Source organism: Panthera uncia, chromosome B4 (assembly GCF_023721935.1).
Source record: "Panthera uncia isolate 11264 chromosome B4, Puncia_PCG_1.0, whole genome shotgun sequence".
Lineage (NCBI taxonomy): Eukaryota > Metazoa > Chordata > Mammalia > Carnivora > Felidae > Panthera > Panthera uncia.
In genome coordinates this window covers 62,349,336-62,366,032 of record NC_064809.1, presented here as the reverse complement: position 1 = coordinate 62,366,032, position 16,697 = coordinate 62,349,336, and the positions used below count along the sequence as shown (strand labels likewise).

The 16,697-nt window shown below is 36.6% G+C and overlaps 1 long non-coding RNA gene across 3 annotated transcripts in view; it reads right to left on the bottom strand.

Annotated features, from left to right (window-relative positions):
• The window catches only part of LOC125918932 (uncharacterized), a 93,736-nt gene that overhangs the window by 64,519 nt on the left and 12,520 nt on the right, over nucleotides 1-16,697 (bottom strand). For 2 of the 3 annotated variants that reach the window (XR_007456620.1, XR_007456621.1), the window contains exon 4: nucleotides 12,851-12,919. The exons of the other annotated variant lie outside the window; for it this stretch is intronic. This is a non-coding gene — a long non-coding RNA (uncharacterized LOC125918932). The remainder of the gene's footprint in view (nucleotides 1-12,850; nucleotides 12,920-16,697) is intronic. 3 annotated transcript variants of the gene reach the window in all.

The following is a 16,697-nucleotide window of genomic DNA, read 5'->3' as shown; positions in this document are numbered from 1 at the left end:
ACAAATATTTACTGAATTGAATTAAGAACTAAATTTCTCTAAATAAGATCCCATTTAATTTCTGGTATAAGAATATAATACTTAGTCCTAAGGCAATATAGACAGATCCTGAGTCCATCTGTGGTGGACTCTTTGGGATCTTAATGTTTAATGTTCTAGGACAGAATTGCTCAAAGAGTAGTCAACTAGTGGTGGTTTATCAAATATTCAAAAAAAGTTGGACATTTCAGGGGGAAAAAGCAAAGAGGTAATTTTGTTCACACGTAGTTCATAAATGTGAGGTTAAGATTAATTACTTCTTGGGGGCACCTGGGTGGTTCAGTCAGTTAAGCGTCTGAGTTTGGCTCAGGTCATGATCTCATGGTTCGTGGGTTCTAGCCCCAAGTCAGGCTCCGTGCTAACAGCTTAGAGCCTGGAGCCTGACTGCTTCAGATTCTATGTCCCTCCCTACCCCACCTCTCCCCCTCCCCCATTCATGCTCTATCACACTCTCAAAAATGAACATTAAAAAAAATTTTTTTTAAAGATTCATTACTTATTTTTACAGAAATCCTCTTATATTCTTAGTTCATTATTTTAAAAATAGATTATGATTTTCATGATTCAAAATTGAAAACAGTTGGGGTACCTGGCTGGCTCAGTCGGTAGAGCACATGACCCTTGATCTCAGGGATTGTGAGTTTGAGACCCACCTTGGGTGTAGAGATTACTTAAAACATAAAATTGAAAAAGGTCAAAGGATAAACAGTAAAAAGTCTCACCACAACCACATCCCCTAGCCAATATTGGTCAGTTTGTTATGTATCCTTCCAGAGATACTTTATTTAAAAAAAATTTTTTTTTAATCTTTATCTATTTTTGAGAGAGAGATAGTGAGCAGGGGACGGGCAGAGAGAGGGAGACACAGAATCTGAAGCAGGCTCCAGGCTCTGAGCTGTCAGCACAGAGCCCGACGCGGGGCTCAAACTCACAGACTGCGAGACCATGACCTGAGCCAAAGTCAGACGCCTAATCGCCTGAGCCACTCAGGAGCCCCCAGAGATATTTTACAACATATAAGAAAACACACGCACACATACACACACCACTGATCATTTTAGACAAGTGGTTTAGGCTATAGTCTTCTGCACCTTACTTGTTACACACATGCAACAGTATGTCTATGGCAGCCTTCCATTTCAGTACACAGAGTAGTCTCATTCTCTTATACAGCTGCAGAGAATTCTCGAATGGACCTAAAGAAGTTTTCTTTTTTAAACTACTAAGATCTTAATAAATAACTTTGTACAAATGTTAGTTCATACACATTTGAATCTATCTGTAGGACAAATTCCTAGAAACAGAACTGTTGGGTCAAAAGGTATGTGAATTTGTAACTTTTAAAGTTACTGCCAAAATCTCTCTTCATGGGGGCAATTCATCCTCTCATGGAAATTAGAGTGCCTACTTCCCCATAGGCTCAGCCACACAATACATTATTATCAAATTATTTTCTCTGCTAATCAAACATCTCAAAAATGATCACTTAGCAGGACATTAACTAACATTCTGTTGTGAAAGAAGTTTACTCTTTTTTTTTATGTTTAAATCATTTGTATTACCTTTTCTGTGAATTATCTGGTCATATGATTTGTCCAATTTTTATTAGGTTGTTTTTTCCTTTAGTTATTGTAGGTGCTCTTTTATATTAGGAAAATTAGCCCTTTGTGATACAAATATAAAATGAATTTCCTCAAGTAGCCATTACCTTTTGACTTACTTTATGGTAACTCTTCCCCTGCAGAATTTTTTTAAAATGTGACTTGAAAACACTTTATCCCATTCTTTGGTTGTCTTTTCACTTTCTAGGTAATGTCCTGGAAGCGCAAAAATTTCTAATTTTAATGAAGTCCAATTTATCTATTTTTTTCTTTTGTTGCTTATGCTTTTGGTGCCATATCTAAGAAACCATTGACTAATGCAAGGTCACAAAGATCTATATCTATGTTTTCTTATAGCTTTAGCCCTTATATCTAGGTATTAATCCGGTTTCAATTAATTTTTGTGTATAGTGGGTGGTACTTAAGTTCTAAATTCATTTGTTTGTAGATTCCAATTGTCACAGAACTATTCATTAAAGACTATTCTTTCCCCCCATTGAATTGTCTTGACACTCTTATTGAAAGTCATTTTACCATAAGTGTATGGGTTTTTTTCTGGACTCTCAGTTCATTCCATTCATCTGTATGTGTATCCTTATGCTAGTACCACATAGCCTTGAATACTGGAGATTTAAAGTAAGTTTTCAAATGGAGAATTGTGTGTTCGAACTTTGAACTTTTTCTTTTGTTATACATCTGAAAGTCTTTTTTATTGAAAAAATAATTGACATACAATGTTGTATTCGTTTCAGGTGTATAACATGATTTGATATTTATATACAAAATAGTCACCATAATAAGTTGGTCACCATATAAAATTGTAACAGTGTTATTGACTATATTCCCTACGCTGTTCATTATATCCCTATATCTTATTCATTTTTTTAATGTTTATTTTTGAGACAGACAGACAGACAGAGTATGAGCGGGGAAGGGGGAGAGAGAGAGGGAGACACAGAATCTGAAGCAGGCTCCAGGCTCTGAGCTGTCAGCACAGAGCCCAATGTGGAGCTCGAACTCATGAGCCACAAGATCATAACTTCAGCTGAAGTCAGACACTTAACCAACTGAGCCACCCAGGCGCCCCTATCTTACTTATTTTTATAACTGGAATATTGTGCTTCTTTTTCAAGATGTTTTAGCTCTATAAGGCCCCTTGCAATTGTATATGAACTTGAGGACCAGCTTCTCCATTTCTGCAAAAAGGCAATTGGAATTTTGACAGGCATTGTATTGTAGGTTAATGTGGGGGAGTAGTGTCATCTTAACATTAGGTATTCCAATCTATAAACATGACTGTTTGTTCAATTTCCAGTCTTCTTTAATTTCTTTCAATGATGTTTTATTTGTTAACTATGAGCCATTCACTTCTTTTGTTAAATTTATATTAACTTTCTTGTTCTTTTTAATACTATTGTAAATGGAAGTATTTTCTTCAATTTTGGATTGTTATTACTAATGCATAAAAATACAATTATCTTTGTATATTGATGCTGTATCTCTGAAACATTGCTATACTCATTTATTAGCCCCCATGGATTTGTAGATTCTCTAGGACTTTCTATATATATAAAACTATGTCATCTGCAGATAGAAATAGTTTTACTTCTTTTTTAATCTAGATGCCTTTTATTTTATTTTCTTGCCTAATTGCTTTGGCTGAAACCTCTAGTGCAATGTTGAATGGGAGCAGCATACTTATTTCCAATATTTTTTAACTTCTAAGTTTTCCCCAAATTATAAAGATAATTGCATTAGCTAGGAAAACGTTAGTGGAAATAGTAGTCATTATTTTTTAAACTTTTTGTTAATGGGAGTGCTTCTAATATTTTTCTATCAAACAGAAGCTGTCTTGGGCATTAAAATAGATTTATGTTAAGGTAGTATATTCTATTCTTATTCTTTTATAAACATTTTGATTCAAAAGTAGATTTTAAGTTTTTATCAAATCCTGTTTCAAAGTCTGTAGTTGATATTCTTTGTATCTATTCATAAAATGTATGTCCTAATATTTAATCACCTTTGTATTCCTGAAATAAACCCATTCTGTCATACTGTTCTTTTAAGATATTGCATGATTCCATGTCCTAATATTTTATTTAGTATTATTTCATCAATAAGTGAAATTAATGGGCATTTCCTTTCCTTATAGTCTTTGTCAGATTTAGTATCTAAATTATTGTTTCATATAAAGAACTTGGAAGGTTTCTTCTTTCTCTGTGTGCTGGAATACCTTAAATAATTTTGGAATTATCTATCCTTTAAGGTTGCAGTGTAACAGCCTATAAAAAGTGTTTTTTTTGTGTGTGGGATAGCTCTTTATACTTTCTTTTAAGTAATTAATTTGTTTAGACTTTCAGTTTATTTTCAGATCAGTTTGGCATATTACAGCTACTTTCTTTTTTTTAAGGTTTATTTATTTATTTTGAGAGCAAGTGAGTGAGAGCATGGGGAGGGGCAGAGAGAGAGAGAGAGAGAGAGAGAGAGGACCCCAAGTAGGCTCCATGCTGTCAGTGCAGAGCCCAATGTGGGACTCAGTCTCATGAACCATGAGATGATAACCTGAGCCAAAACCAAGAGTCAGATGCTTAATTGATTGAGCCACTCAGGCACCCTGGGTATATTATAGTTTCTTAAAACAAACCCATTTTACCTAGAATATCCAAATTATTGCATCATGTGTATTTGTGCTTTTTTTCTTAATTAACATACTTAAAAGTTTTTTTTTTTCTTTTCAAGCAACCAGCTCTTGGGTTATTTAATTCTACCATTTTTATTTTATAATTAAGTAGTTGCTACTTTTATCTTTTTAATCTTCTCTGCTTTCTTAGATTTATTTTGCTGATCTTTAATTTCATTTGGATGCTTCATTCTTTCTTATTAGTTAATATGGTGAAATATTCTAGCTGCTTTGTAATTTAATGACCTGTGGATAAGACCTACTTTGGAACATTTATAGAGCTATAGTCTAGGATATGTTTGCATCCACATGACCTGATACATATGCAATTTATATCCACTTAAAAAACAAAATCATTTAAGCAGGCACTGATAGCCAGTGACAAAACTGGTCAAACTTAATGCTTGACATAACGTTAGTTTGCTAAAGGACAGTTAGACCCTGACCTTTATGCAAACTTTCTGCACTGTAATTGCTTGCTCGTCTCAGATGTAAATTCCACCCCATGTGCCTAACCACCAACTAAAATTTCCTACCTTGATCTTTCTGCTTTTGCAATATTTGACACAGTTCATTAAGTTCAAGACCCACCCTCCTTGCAATTTTAGTGTCCCCCTTCCTCTTTCCACAGTCACCTGTCCCCTGGTCTGTGCATATAAAAGTTTTGCTTGCCCATGCCTTCTCAGAGATGTTTCTCGCTTAGGTTTTGAGTATCTCTCTATTGCAATAGTCCCCCTTAATAAATACTTGCCTTGTTAATATTTTTGTTTTGACCAGACCATATTTTTGTTTTGACATCATAAGAGTTTGAAAGACACTTTGATTTCTAGAACTCCATTGAGTTTTGGATTATAATTTTGTTGCCAGTGATTTTTGCTTATTAAATAGGATATTTATGTATGTAGTAGGTTTCTGAAATCCCCTAGTACAATCCCTAGCTATTCTAACCAAATTGTGATATACTATAAAAATATTTAAAATATTTTCCTCCGAACACTTGTTTAGCAGTAACACATAAATTCTGATATGTAATGTTTTTATTACTGTTTTATCCAAATAGTCTGCAATTCCATTTTTCCCTTGGGCCCAAGAGCTGTTTAACCCAAGATATTTTATGTTCCAAGTGGGGCTTTTGTTTCCTTGTTATGCTATTGCCTTCTAGTTTTATTTTATTGCTTCTAGAGAAAGTTGTCTGTACTGTTTGGCTTTTGTTTGTTTGTTTTTGGAATTTATTAAAGTTTCCTGTTTAATTGGGAAAATATGAGATATATTCTCTGTTTTCAGAATCACAAAATTGATTAATAACTCTACTATATTATGTTATTTAAGTCCATGATATCCTTATTTGTTTCTTTGTATATTTAATCTCTCATGGACTTGGGGGATGAATTGAAGTACCCTGCCATTAATGTGCTTCTGTCTACTTCTCTGTGTAGAACTTAACTTTTGCTTTAAGGACTATGCTTATACTGATGCTATGTCATATGTACATAGATATCCCTAACTCTTTTTTTTTTAATTTTTTTTAATCTTTATTTATTTTTGAGAGAGAGACGGAACATGAGCAGGAGAGGAGCAGAGAGAGAGAGGGAGACACAGAATCTGAAACAGGCTCCAGGCCCTGAGCTGTCAACACAGAGCCTGACATGAGGCTCGAACTCACGAACCGTGAGATCATGACCTGAGCTGAAGTCAGACGCCCAGCTGACTGAGCCACCCAGGCGCCCCTAGGTATCCCTAATTCTTATCTCTGTCAATTGCACCCTTTTGCATATGAAGTACACTTGTCTTATTTAATGCTTTTTTTCTTTCAGTTTTAAGTTTCTCTTTCTTTACAGTGTAGAATTACTTTTATTTTGTATCCAATCTGACTCTTCCCTTTTACTGGATGAGTTTAACTCATTTATAATTATTACAATTATTTACAATTATATTATAATTATAATTATTACAATTATTTAGTCATAAGAATGCCATGACTGTTTAGTTGTTATATTGTGATATCATTCATGCTTTTAAGGTTAAAAAATTATTTCCTGTGTGGTATTTTGCTTGGTTATACATGAAATTCTTTTTTTTTTTTTTTCAATATATGAAGTTTATTGTCAAATTGGTTTCCATACAACATCCAGTGCTCATCCCAAAAGGTGCCCTCCTCAATACTCATCACCCACCCTTCCCTCCCTCCCACCCCCCATCAACCCTCAGTTTGTTCTCAGTTTTTAAGAGTCTCTTATGCTTTGGCTCTCTTCCACTCTAACCTCCTTTTTTTTTTCTTTCCCCTCCGCCATGGGTTTCTGTTAAGTTTCTCAGGATCCGCATAAGAGTGAAACCATATGGTATCTGTCTTTCTCTGTATGGGTTATTTCACTTAGCATAACACTCTCCAGTTCCATCCATGTTGCTACAAAGGGCCATATTTCATTCTTTCTCATTGCCACGTAGTACTCCATTGTGTATATAAACCACAATTTTTTTATCCATTCATCAGTTGATGGACATTTAGGCTCTTTCCATAATTTGGCTATTGTTGAGAGTGCTGCTATAAACATTGGGGTACAAGTGCCCCTATGACATGCAATTCTTCTGATAATTATGACTTGATATTTTTGTCAATGTCTAATCTTCTTTCTTTAGACAGGATTATAAATGCCCAATTCTAAGCAACAATTAATTAGTAGTTTGCCTCATCATTCCACCTCCCTTTCTTCTCCATAACTTCCCAATTTTAGTTAATTATATTATCTTTCTTAATGTTTATCTTTGTTTAGTAAATATAATACCCATATTTGTTTTTTAGTTTTAATCCTATTTATCAGCATTCCTTAATGTTACCTACCTTATGCTTTCTAGTTATCTATTGTTTGATAAAAAATTGTTCACTGGCAGAATCTTCAAATGAGTCAACGGAAACATTATCCCTAGGATCTTGTGTTTTCAGAACTGTTTACCTTTATACTTCAGCAACAGTTTGACTGGATATATAATTCCTGGGTCACATCTCTTTCCTTGAGGATTTTGTCTGTATTGCTCTATCTACAATGTCTTCCAGGAATGAATATTGTGGAAAATGTGAAGTCAGCCTGTTTTCCTCATTATAAGTGATTTATTTTCTTTCACTTTCAAAGAATGCTAATTTTTGAAATCTAATAATTTTATGAGGACATATGTTGGTATTGACCATGTGGGACTATTTTTGTAAAATAGTATTTGCCCTTTTATATTTTCAGACTCCAGTATCTTTTTATTTCTGTGATTTTTTTCTTGAATTATATTTTTAATTTTTTCCCTTTGCTTTTAAGATCTGTGGATTTATGGTTTTTCATCAGTTCTAGAAAAAAATTCACAGCCATTATCTCTATATATTGCTTCTCCTCCTTTCTCATTCTTTCTATGTGGAACTCTAAATGTTAGATCTTATCATTCCATCTTCCATATCTTCTAACCTTTTTTTTTTTTTTTTTATTCACATTTTCCATTTCCTTGTTTCTCTTTACTACATTCAGGATCAGATCTTCAGACAGATCTTCTGGTTCATAAACTCCCACTTGAGTAATCTAGTTAATCTCTTCACAGTTTATTATTTGTTTGCTTATTTGTTTTTGCTGCTAACAACTGTATTTTTTATTTCTGGTTTCTTTTGAATTGTTCCCAAAATGTTTCTGTTCATTCCTGGATGTTTTTAATTGAATGATCACTTTTTAAATTACATGCTTTATTTAAACAGTTCACACAGCTGCTTTTTTAAAAATGTTTTATTTTTGAGAGAGCACGTGCACACAAGAACAAGGGAAGGGCAGAGAGAGGGGGACAGAGGATCTGAAACAGGCTCTGTGCTGACAGCAGAGAACCAATGCAGGGATCAAACTCATGACCGTGAGATCATGACCTGAGCTGAAGTCAGATGCTTAAAGGACTGAGCCACCCAGGTGCCCCTCAAAAATATATAAATACATATATTTTCTTTATACATATTTATATATATGTTTTATTTATACATATGTTTTATTTATACATTATATATATATATATATATATATATATATATATATATATAACTATAATTCCAATACTTGAAATCTTTGGGGAATCTAAATTGATAGTTTGTTTCTGCTGACTCTTACTCATGGTTATTGCCTTCTTGTGTATTTGGTAATCTTGTTTCTGAGTTCAGTGCTTAGTCATAATCTGTGGGAGTCCTCTGAACTGAACTTGGAGAGCTCTCCTCCAGATAATGTTTGTTTCTATTTCTGTCAGTAGCCAAGACCACTTCAGCCTTCCTTGGGTTTTGGCTTAAGAGTGTCCCAGGTTCAGCTTGTCCACATAGCTGCCATTCCAAGGGTTGGTACGCACAACAATTGTGTTGCTATAGGAACACTTCCTCAGGCCTACACGGTTCTTCCTGACTTCCTGCCCATTCAGGCAGCTTCCTGTACTCTGGCTTCCTGTTACTCTGTTTTCCAAACCAACAAGAATTTTGCTTATGACCCAGTATTTTGCTTGACCTTAACTTTTCCCCAGCAAATGGAGATAGGCTATATAGGGATGGATATTCACAGTGCAGTCTCTCTTCTCCCCAAGTGTCACAAAGACTGTTTTCTGAAAGTATAACTTGTCTATGTGATACATATGTTGCTGCACTTTCTCTGATTCTTGAAGCCATGTGGATCCAGGGAAGCTCCTGCAACCAACCTGTGAATTGCATTCCTACCTTTGAAATGAAAGATTTAGGCTCTATACAAGAGATTTAAGCTATGTCCTTAACTTTTAAGTAGTATACTTTGCTATTTAACCCTAACCCTGACCCCAATCCAATCTGAAACCCTAAATCTAATAAGATCTTTCTAAAATCTGCACTCTTAACAACCTCCCATACTCTCACTCCCATCCACTTATTTTGTAACTTAAGGATTTGCCTCATAGTTTTTCTTATTCTGTTCTTTACTTTTGAGTGATTTACCCCCCAAAAGGAAAAATACTAACTTTATACTACTGTCTTCAAATAATAATAAGTCCTGCTACATTCTTTGTGATTATACCATTTTTGGCATACCACATGAACTATAAGAACTGTGTTTGGCAATTTGTCTCCACTAATATTCAGTTATCAGGTGCAGTTCATCTCGATTTAAAATATTTTCACACTTTAAGTTTTGTGTGGTTACTACTGTGTGGTCTGATATCGCCAATGTTTAAATAAATGTTATCAAGAACTCGGGAAGCACTAAAGCAAAAATTTAATGATGAAAATAGCAATGTAAATATTAAAGTTCATAATGGCATAAATATAAAAAATGAACAGGATGCCCATTTTTAGAAGGACACCAATGTGGTAATTTCACAGAAACAAGTAAAAAAATATATGGATAGAAGTGTAAGGGTGAATATCTGAAAATCAGCAATGCAGTTATTTTTTTTGACACTGTGCTATCTATCTTCTAAGAAACTTTGTCAGGTTTTGGCATGAAGTAAATGATGCCTTCATTTCAATTTCTAGCATAACATTGTGACCTCCGCTTAACCAATTAAATTTTTTACTACTACAACAAAACAATTTAGTACAGAATTTAATAATTATTTTTGCTAAAGTCAGAAACAGACCAAAATTACCAATATTTCATTCAGAGCTGCATTCCTTATTTACTAAACCAGGTGGTTCTCACTGTTGTCAAAGGTTTGTAAAAGCCAGCTAGAAAGTTCTTGAAAATGTGCTCAGAGAAAGCAAAACAAGCTGCTGGCAAAATTCCATGTCAGTGCATTTGGCATCATATAATGTCAATGGCATTTAATGTGAAAGAGGAATTACTGTTCTGTGTTCATGCTAGCAAATATTCTATTTAGAGTTGTATGATGCCACTAATCACAAATGTCTAGAAAATGAGTCAGTTCTAGGCATATATGTGGTATAAGGAGAAGTACTAGAGGACTTTTTGTTCTGCTCATTATTAAAATCCAGTGCTTCAGGAGAACTCTTTTTTTTTTCTTTTTTTTTTTTTAGATTATCACTATTTTGTAACTCGGACTGGAAACGGTATGATGGATTTAGTTCTGATACCAGCTAGCTACATGTAAGAAGGCATACGTGCACTGCTTTATAAAGAATTGGTGGTCAACAATATGTCTCTTGATATTTTTTGAGACAAACCGTAAAAAAGAAGAAAGTGAACAAACTAATGGTGGCCCCTGAGCATTCAACTCCCCAGTGTGGCTGGGTAAAGTCAATCAGCTGCTTCCTCCACAAAACATCCCTTATCAAACCTGCCACCCATCTTCACCTTGCCAAATCTAATGATTTGTTCTCCAACTAAATCATAATTGATCTCTGAGCAGTATCTCTTTGAAACACTTTCCTCTCTAAGATTTCCTAAAGCCACACTCTTCTGTTCCCCTCCTTTCTCACTGGCTGCTCCTTCTCAATCTCCTTTTGAGGACCCACCCCTTCCTCTGTCTGGCTTTTAATTATGAACACTCTATCCTGAGTCCCTGGTGCTCTCCACTGTCTCCCTACATGATGTTTGCATTACTACTGTCAAAGCTCTTTGATAATATCAGATTCTTTTTTTCTACTTTTAACAATCTGGTGGCTTATATGGGTATTTTTGTGTGTGTGTGGTTTTAGCATATTTTCCTGGTTGATTAATGAGACTGAACATTTTTTACATGTTTATTGACCATCTGGATTTCCTCTTTGGGGAAACTGGTGACTCAGGTATTTTGCTGATTTTCCAATTGCATTTTTTGGCTTTTATCATATTTATCTTGTGGGAGTACTTTTTATACTCTAGATACTAGTCTTCTTCAGTTACTCGTGTTGCAGGTATTTTACCCAAATTTATGGCTCTAAATAGATCTGTTTAAAATGCCTTCCAGGTCTTGTCATGTCCTTGTTTCAAGACTTCCAGTGACTCCCAACTGCAGTTAGCTGTCACAGCCCTAAATGATCCAGTCCCGCCTATCTCTTTGTCCCTGAACTCCAGCAACACTGGCCTTCTTTTTGTTCCTCAGTTATGTTTAGGAGATAGACTTGAGCTCCCTCTCTTGCACAGCTTTGGACAAATGCCAGTTCTTAGTAAATGCTCATTTGCACCTCTGCAGAGTGTTAGAAAAGGCCCAGCTGCAAGGTGCAAAGCACCGGCTCTGATAAAAATGCTTTCTTTTCGTATAGAATTGTTGAATCAGTGCGTTTTACACCTGAAACTAATACAACATTGTATGTCAACTATATTTCAATAATTTAAAAAAAATTTTTTTTCAGATTCTCGTGCTGCCATTTATTAAACACAAAGAACAGTTACATAACACTTGTATCAGCTTCCTCATCTGTACAAGGCACTGTACTCCTATCAATGGTGAGCACAGTGTTTTCAAAAAAAATTTTTTTTAACCTGTTTTATTTTTTTTAATTTACATCCAAATTTGTTAGCATATAGTGCAACAATGATTTCAGGAGTAGATTCCTTAGTGCCCCTTACCCATTTAGCCCATCCCCCCTCCCACAACCCCTCCCGTAACCCTCAGTTTGTTCTCCATATTTATGAGTCTCTTCTGTTTTGTCCCCCTCCCTGTTTTTATATTATTTTTGTTTCCCTTCCCTTTTATGTTCATCTGTTTTGTATCTTAAAGTCCTCATATGAGTGAAGTCAAACGATTTTTGTCTTTCTCTGATGGACTCATTTCACTTAGCATAATACCCTCCAGTTCCATCCACGTAGTTGCAAATGGCAAGACTTCATTCTTTTTGATTGCCAAGTAATACTCCATTGTGTACATATATATACCACATCTTCTTTATCCATTCATCCATCAGTGGACATTTGGGATCTTTCCATACTTTGGCTATTGTTGATAGTGCTGCTATAAACATTGGGGTGCATGTGTCCCTTCAAAACAGCACACCTGTACCCCTTGGATAAATGCTTAGTAGTGCAATTGCTGGGTTGTAGGGTAGTTCTATTTTTAACTTTTTGAGGAACCTCCATACTGTTTTCCAGAGTGGCTGTACCAGCTTGCATTCCCATTTAAAACTTTTTTTTTTAATGTTTATTTATTGTTGAGAGAAACAGAGCAGGAGTTGGGGAGGGGCAGAGAGAGAGAGGAAGACGCAGAATCAGAAGCAGGCTCCAGACTCTAAGCTGTCAGCACAGAGTCCAATGCGGGGCTCGAACTCACGAACCATGAGATCATGACCCAAGCCAAAGTCGGACACTCAACCGACTGAGCCACCCAGGCGTCCCTATATTTCAATAATGTTAAAGTGATTTTTTAAACATGTTTTCTTATAATTGTGTTAGGACCAAAAAAAAAACAAAAACAAAAACAAACAAACAAAAACTAATCCCTGAACAGCAAAAATAATCTCAGCCACAAAAGAGAAAGACAGAAACTAAGCTGGGTAATATCTATCATTGAAGCTTGTATCCAATGGAAAATGATCATCTGAATTAGTAGACCAGATGTTACATGTAAGGAGAATGTAACATCTCCCTCTATAAGCCACAGAAGAAGCCCTTTGGATGAGACAAGATCCCACCTACTAGTGGCTGCAGGTCTGTTGGAGGCCATCCATGCTGAGTGGTTTGAAGCCTTGGAAAACTGCATTCTTGGGGAAAAACAAAAAAAAACACCAACAGGGAATATCACATCTGAAAATACAGGGTATTTCTCTACCTTTTATTAAAAGTTCTGAGGCAGCTCTTCCAGCCCATGGGTCCTGTCCCCACGCTTTAATAAAATCACCTTTTCGCACCAAAAAACATAATAATAATAAAATAAAAGTTCTGAAATTGAGTTTCATACCCTTTGTTAATGAATGAATTATAACTGAAGTTTGCTATGAGAATTCTCCACTGAATCTGGCCCAGTGAATCAAACAATTTTTGTGATTCATACCAAGTTTGTCTAGTCTCAAGGCATTGCATTTATTGTTCTTTTAGAAAATAACATCTTTGAGATATCATTCATAGGCCATATAATTCACCCACTTGAGGTATATAATTTAACACATTCTAGTATATTCACAGAATCGTGCAAAAATCACCACAATCAATTTCAGAACATTTTCATCACCCCAAAAAGAAACCCTATATTCAGTGCTAGTCCCCAGATTTCCTAAGACTAACAACTACTTCTTGACAAGACTCAAACAAGCAATACCATCTCTAGGGAGGTCACATTACCCTTTCTAATTATTCCCTGCCTCTTTGGATGACAGTGTTTGTTGCTTATGGTCATTCCCTCTCTCTTTAACAGAATCATCATTTTGTTCATGTATCCAATACCTACATGCTACAAGGGTGGTCAGGCCCATGTCCAACCCCAAGGGATAAATCATGACTGATCTACATCAAAGATGATGTCTCATTCCCCTTGGCAAGGATGGTTTAATAAGGATAGAGCTGGAGGGTTCTTCTAGGCAAAGATTTCTATGCCCTTAAAAGACAGATGTGAGAAAAAACAGATTTTCCCTGCCTACACCTTAGTGCGAGGAGGTATTGCTTAGACCTGTAGAATCATCTTACAAGCGTGAGAAGAAAACCTGAGAGTCACAGAGATGCTGAGCTGGAGCCATGATGTCATCGAGCCACCGAATAACCAACTGTGGAACAATCCTACTCTGAGTTTTCCCATGACATAAAACCCTTAACGTTCACGCCATTCTGAATTGGGTTTTCAGCCAAATATATCCTACCTAATAACCTGTTATATTGTCCTCTTTTGTCTTCTTAGCACTTAACATTCTTTGTAATATCTTGTTTGTTTATTGCTTGCCTCCATCAATCAGAACATGAGCTCTTTAACATCTTGTTTGCTCTGCACCTAAAGCATCTTAAATAGTACCTAGTATCTAGTCAATAGCCAATAATTATCAGTTGAAAATGAATGAATGAACAATGCCTTGATTTCTCTCTTTCCCTCATTTCCAATACTTCAGCAAGTCTATTGGTTAAACCCTCAAAATATATCCAAATTTGACTATTCTGACCATACCTGGGACTATCAACAGTGAGTGTCCAGGTTGAAAGTGTCTTACCCTTCTGTTCACCTGGTAATCTCCTTACTCCTTTTCCTGTTTTCATTGATTCCATGTTTACTGAGGTGCATGCAGGGCACTGGACTGCCCTCATGAACCCACAGTCTAGTGGAGGAAGTAGAGAGAGATCCTGTACAGGTCATAACTGCATAAGAAATAGGGGATGCAGGGGTGCTGGGTGGCTCAGCCAGTTACGCATCCGATTCTTGATTTCGGCTCAGACCACGGTCTCACCGTTCATGAGTTCAAGCTCTGCACTAACGGCGTGGAGCCTGCTTGGGATTCTCCCTCTCCCTCTCTCTCTGCCCTTCCCTCACTCGCATGTGCTCTCTCTCTCAAAATAAATAAATAAACAAACTTAAAAAAATATAGGGGATGCACAGGTAGGTATGGTGATCTGAGCAGGTAGAGACCTATAGTCCCCATTCACATTGCACAGAAGACTAGGCAAAAAACAAGGAGCCACTCCTCTGTGCTCTGCACAGGGATGAAGGTGAGGTTTTGTATTGGGGTTGGGAGCATTTCCTTTGTGTATATAAGAAAAGGTCAGGCACAACTTGCATATGTTCTTCCCCTTTCCAAATGACATTAAAAACAAAAATAATCCTTCAGTCTAAAGTACACTTGTCATACCTCTCCTCTCACATATTTAGGTGGGAGGGATCAGCTAGCCCCATCTGCGAGATCAAGAAATTGAGACTCAGGGGTGCCTGGGTGGCTCAGTTGGTTAGGTGTCCAACTCTTGATCTCAGTTCAGGTCTCCAAGTTCCTGAGATTGAGTCTGTATCAAGCTCTGTGCTGACAGTGGAGCCTGCTTGGGGTTCTCTCTCTACCTCTCTCTTCCCCTCCCCAACTCATGCACTCATGCACCTGCACACTCTCTCACTCTCAAAATAAAAAACTTAAAAAATAATAATAAAATTTAAAAAAAAAGAAATTGAGACTCAGCAAGAAGCCATTTCCCTAGGGTTGTGCACCTCTTCAGTAGTAAGGCCACAAGCAGACCCTATGTCTTTTCACTCACAAGCAATTCACATTATAGCTCGCTCAACACCCAGCCCAAACCTCCCCAGAACAGGGGCTCAATAAACAGAAGTTATTCCCCCAACTCTCTTTCTGGTCTCCGCTAAGAAGCCCTCCTGTTAGAAATGGGGAAACTTGAGAAGCAACTTGCAAGGAATAACAGCAGAGAGGCTGACCTGTCCCAGGAGCTCTGATTCTAATCATAATAATAGTCAATCATAGTTTATGGAATACTTCTTATGTGCTAAGTCCTGTTCCAAAACCCTTAACACAGTATTTTTTTTCTATCACCCAGCAACCCTATAAGGTTATATGGTACAAGTCTAAGATCTCTTATCTTAATTTGGAAGCCCAAAAGACCCTGAAAACCAACAGACTTTTCCTATATTTGCTGCCCAAACTCTCCTGGTAGCAAAATTTGTCCTGAACAGATGTGAGGCTATTTAGATTACTTATAATGTTTTTTATTTTAAAAATTAAAAATCAGGAAAAAAGTATGAATATCCATAACTTTATTAGTTTTCTATTGCTATGGAACAATATTACTACAAATTTAGTGACTTAGACCAACACATTTACTATCTCTAAGTTTTAAATTTTTTTTATTTTATTAAAAAAGTTTTTTTTTTTTTACATTTATTTGTTTTTTGAGAGACAGAGAGAGAGAGAGAGCACAAGTTGGGGAGGGGCAAAGAGAGAAGAGACACAGAATCCGAAGCAGGCTCCAGGCTGCGAGCTGTCAGCACAGAGCCTGATGCAGGGCTCGAACTCATAAACTGTGAGATCATGACCTGAGCTGAAGTCGGACGCTTAACCGACTGAGCGACCCAGGCGCCCCTAATTTTTTTTTTAATGTTTATTTATTTTTGAGAGATGGAGGAAGACAGAGTGTGAGTGGGGGAGGGTCAGAGAGAGAGGGAGTACCAGAATCTAAAGCAGGCTCCAGGCTCTGAGCTGTCAGCATAGAGACCCACACGGGGCTTAAACTCACCAACTGCGAGATCACGACCTGAGCCGAAGTTAGACACTTAACCGACTAAACCACCCAGGCGCCCCTACTATCTCTAAGTTTCCATTGGTCAGGAGTCCAAGCTGGGTTCTCTGCTGAGGATCTCACAAGGCTTCTATCAAGGTCAGCTGGGGCTGCAGTCTCTACTGGGTTCAAACAGGGAAGGATCCACTTCCAAGTTTACTCATGTTATTGGCAGAATTCAGTTCCCTGAGGTGGTAGGACTGAGGGCTTCAGTTTGGGGTGTGTGTGTGTGTGTGTGTGTGTGTGTGTGTTTTGTTTTGTTTGCTGCCTGTAAGTCGGAGGCTGCCCTCA